Raw genomic sequence first — 5467 nt, forward strand, 5'->3', positions numbered from 1 at the left:
AAAAGGCACAATGCCGACTTAAGTACAAGAAGACTGACTCCTCTTACTGACTATGTTTTGAACATTTCCTGTGAGACCAGTTTTGGATTCCGATGCTTCACTTCAGGTTTACTGTATCCCTTGGACCTTCTTATTGACGACGAATCACAGAAATTGCATCGGAATTAAATACAAAAGGCACAATGCCGTCTTAAGTAAAAGAAGACTGGCTCTTCTTACTGTATATGTTTGAACCATTCCTGTGACTCTAGTTACGGATTCCGATGCCTCACTTTAAGTTTACTGTATCCCTTGGACCTTCTAATTGACGATTAAACACAGAAATTGCATCGGAATTAAATACAAAAGGCACAATGCCGTCTTAAGTACAAGAGGACTGGCTCTTCTTACTGTCTATGATTTGAACCATTCCTGTGACACTAGTTATAGATTCCGATGCTACACTTCAGGTTTACTGTATCCCTTGGACCTTCTTATTGACGACGAAACACAGAAATTGCATCGGAATTAAATTCAAAAGGCACAATGCCCACTTAGGTAGAAGAAGACTGACTCTACTTACTGACTATGTTTCGATCATTTCCTGTGAGACCAATATTACATTCCGATGCTTCACTATAAGTTTACTGTCTCCATGGACCTTCTTATTGACGACGAAACACAGAAATTGCAACGGAATTAAATACAAAAGGAACAATGCCGACTTAAGTACAAGAAGACTGGCTCCTCTTACTGTCTATGATTAGAACCATTCCAGTGACACTAGTTATAGATTCCGATGTTTCACTTCGGGTTTACTGTATCCCTTGGACCTTCTTATTGACGACGAAACACAGAAATGGCATCGGAATTAAATATAAAAGGCACAATGCTAACTTAAGTGCAAGAAGTCTGACTCTTCTTACTGTCTATGTTTTGAACCATTCCTGTGACACATGTTATAGGTTCCGATGCCACACTTCTGGTTTACTGTTTCCCTTGGACGTTCTTATTGACGATTAAACACAGAAATTGCATCGGAATTAAATACAGGAAGCACAATGCCGACTTACGTACAAGAAGACTGGCTCTTCATACTGACTATGGTTTGAACATTTCCTGTGAGACCAGTTTTAGATTCCGATGCTTCACTATATGTCTACTGTATCCCGTGGACCTTCTTATTGACGATGAAACACAGAAGTTGCATCGGAATTAAATACAAAAGGCACAATGCCGACATAAGTACAAGAAGACTGACACTTCTTACTGACTATGTTTTGAACCATTCCTGTGACCCTAGTTATAGATTCCGATGCTTCACTTCAGGTTTACTGTATCCCTCTGACCTTCTTATTGACGATGAATCTCAGAAATTGCTTCGGAATTAAATACAAAAGCCTCAATGCCGACTTAAGTACAAGAAGACTGACTCTTCTTACTGTCTATGATTTGAACCATTCCTGTGACACTAGTTATAGTTTCCGGTGCTTCACTTCAGGTTTACGGCATCCCTTGGACCTTCTTATTCACGACGAAGCACAGAAATTGCATCGGAATTAAATACAAAAATTACAATGCCGACTTATGTACAAGAGGACTGGCTCTTCTTACTGTATATGTTTGAACCATTCCTGTGACTCTACTTACGGATTCCGATGCCTCACTTCAAATTTACTGTATTCCTTGGACCTTCTTATTGACGCCGAAACACAGAAATTGCATCGGAATTAAATACAAAAGGCACAATGCCGACTTAAGTACAAGAAGAACGACTCTTCGTACTGACTATGTTTGAACATTTCCTGTGAGACCTGTTTTAGATTCCGATGCTTCACTATATATCTACTGTATCCCTTGGACCTTCTTATTGTTGATGAAACACAGATGTTGCATTGGAAGTAAGTACAAAAGGCACAATGCCGACTTAAGTACAAGAAGACCGACTCTTCTTACTGACTATGTTCTGATCATTTCCTGTGAGACCAGTTTTAGATTCCGATGCTTCACTATATGTTTACTGCATCCCTTGGACCTTCTTATTGACGATTAAACACAGAAATAGCATCGGAATTAAATACAAAAGGCACAATGCCGTCTTAAGTACAAGCGGACTGGCTCTTCTTACTGTCTATGATTTGAACCACTCCTGTGACACTAGTCATAGATTCCGATGCTACACTTCAGGTTTTCAGTATCCCATGGACCTTATTATTGACGACGAAACAAAGAAATTGCATCGGAATTAAATACAAAAGGCACAATGCCGACTTAAATACAAGAAGACTGACTCTTCTTACTGTCTATGTTCTGAACATTTCCTGTGAGACCAGTTTTAGATTCCGATGCTTCACTATATGTCTACTGTATCCCTTGGACCTTCTTATTGACGATGAAACACAGAAATTGCATCGGAATGATATACAAAAGGCACAATGCCGGCTTAAGTACAAGGAGACGGGCTCTTCTTAGTGTCTATGTTTTGAAGCATTCCTGTGACAATACTTATATATTCCGATGCTTCACGTCAGGTTTACTGTTTCCCTTGGACCTTCTTATTGACGACGAAACACAGAAATTGCATCAGAATAAATACAAAAGCCACAATGCCGGCTTAAGTACAAGATGACTGGCTCTTCTTACTGTCTATGTTTTGAACCATTCCTGTGACACTAGTTATAGATTCCGATGCTTCACTTTAGGTTTACTGCATCCCTTGGACCTTCTTATTGACGACGAATCACAGAAATTGCATCGGAATCAAACACAAAAGGCACAATGCTGACTTAAGTACAAGTAGACTGGCTCTTCTTACTGTCTATGATTTGAACATCTCATTTGAGAACAGTTTTAGATTTCGATGCTTCACTATATGTTTACTGTATCCCTTGGACCTTTTTATTGACGATGAAACACAGAATTTGCATCGGAATTAAATACAAAATGCACAATGCCGTCTTAAGTACAAGAAGACTGGATCTTCTCACTGTCTATGTTTTGAACCATTCCTGTGACACTAGTTATAGATTCCAATGCTTCACTTCAAGTTTACTGTATCCCATGGTCCTTCTTATTGACGACGAAACACAGGAATTGCATCAAAATTAAATACAAGAGGCACAATGCCGACTGAAGTACAAGAGGACTGCCTCTTCTTACTGTCTATGTTTTGAACCATTCCTGTGACACTAGTTATAGATTCCGTTGCTTCACATCAGGTTTACTGCATCCCTTGGACCTTCTTATTGACGACGAATTACAGAAATTGCGTTGGAATTAAACACGAAAAGCACAATGCCGACTTAAGTACAAGAAGACTGGCTCTTCTTACTGTCTATGATTTGAACCATTCCTGTGATACTAGTTATTGATTCCGATGCCTCACTTCAAGTTTACTGTTTTCCTTGGACCTTCTTATTGACGACGAAACACAGAAATTGCATCGGAATTAACACAAAAGGCACAATGCTGACTTAAGTACAAGAAGACTGGCTCTTCTTACTGACTATGTTTTGAACCATGCCTGTGACACTAGTAATGGATTCCGATGCCCCACTTCAGGTTTACTGTATCCCTTGGACCTTCTTATTGACGACGAAACAGAGAAATTGCATAGGAATTAAATACAAAAGACACAATGCCGACTTAAGTAAAAGAAGACTGGCTCTTCCTACTGTCTATGATCTGAACCATTCCTGCGACACTAGTTATAGAATCCAATGCTTCACTTCAGTTTTACTGTATCCCTTGGACCTTCTTATTGACGACGAAACACAGATATTGCATCGGAATTAACTAGAAAAGGCACAATGCCGACTTAAGTACAAGAAGTCCGGCTCTTCTTACTGTCTATGTTTTGAACCATTCCGGTGACACTAGTTATATATTCCGATTCTTTACTTCAGGTTTACTGTAACCCTTGGACCTTCTTATTGACGACAAAACACAGAAATTGCATCGGAATTAAACACAAAACGCACAATGCCGACTTAGGTACAGGGAGTCTGGCTCTTCTTACTGTCTATGTTTGAACCATTCCAGTGACACTAGTTATAGATTCCGATGCTTCACTTCAGGTTTACTGTATACCTTGGACCTTCTTATTGACGACGAAAGACAGAAATTGCATCGGAATTAAATACAAAAGGCACAATGCCGACTTAAGTACAAGAAGACTGACTCTTCTTACTGACTATGTTATGAACATTTCCTGTGAGACTAGTTTTGGATTCCGATGCTTCACTTCAGGTTTACTGTATCCCTTGGACCTTCTTATTGACGACGAAACACAGAAATTGCATCGGAATTAAATACAAAAGGCACAATGCCGTCTTAAGTAAAAGAAGACTGGCTCTTCTTACTGTATATGTTTGAACCATTCCTGTGACTCTAGTTACGGATTACGATGCCTCACTTTAAGTTTACTGTATCCCTTGGACCTTCTTATTGACGATTAAACACAGAAATTGCATCGGAATTAAATACAAAAAGGACAATGCCGTCTTAAGTACAAGAGGACTGGCTCTTCTTACTGTCTATGATTTGATCCATTCCTGTGACACTAGTTATAGATTCCGATGCTACACTTCAGGTTTACTGTATCCCTTGGACCTTCTTATTGACGACGAAACACAGAAATTGCATCGGAATTAAATTCAAAAGCCACAATGCCAACTTAGTAGAAGAAGACTGACTCTACTTACTGACTATGTTTCGAACATTTCCTGTGAGACCAGTATTACATTCCGATGCTTCACCAGATGTTTACTGTCTCCCTTGGACCTTCTTATTGACGACGAAACACAGAAATTGCAACGGAATTAAATACAAAAGGCACAATGCCGACTTAAGTACCAGAAGACTGGCTCCTCTTACTGTCTATGATTTGAACCATTCCTGTGACACTAGTTATAGATTCCGATGTTTCACTTCGGGTTTACTGTATCCCTTGGACCTTCTTATTGACGACGAAACACAGAAATGGCATCGGAATTAAATATAAAAGGCACAATGCTGACTTAAGTACAAGAAGTCTCACTCTTCTTACTGTCTATGTTTTGAACCATTCCTGTGACACAAGTTATAGGTTCCGATGCCACACTTCTGGTTTACTGTTTCCCTTGGACGATCTTATTGACGATTAAACACAGAAATTGCATAGGAATTAAATACAGGAAGCACAATGCCGACTAAAGTACAAGAAGACTGGCTCTTCATACTGACTATGGTTTGAACATTTCCTGTGAGACCAGTTTTAGATTCCGATGCTTCACTATATGTCTACTGTATCCCTTGGACCTTCTTATTGACGATGAAACACAGAAGTGGCATCGGAATTAAATAGAAAAGGCACAATGCCGATATAAGTACAAGAAGACTGATACTTCTTACTGACTATGTTTTGAACCATTCCTGTTACACTAGTTATAGATTCCGATGCGTCACTTCAGGTTTACTGTATCCCTCTGACCTTCTTATTGACGATGAA

Source organism: Schistocerca serialis, unplaced genomic scaffold (assembly GCF_023864345.2).
Source record: "Schistocerca serialis cubense isolate TAMUIC-IGC-003099 unplaced genomic scaffold, iqSchSeri2.2 HiC_scaffold_1370, whole genome shotgun sequence".
Taxonomy (NCBI): Eukaryota; Metazoa; Arthropoda; class Insecta; order Orthoptera; family Acrididae; genus Schistocerca; species Schistocerca serialis.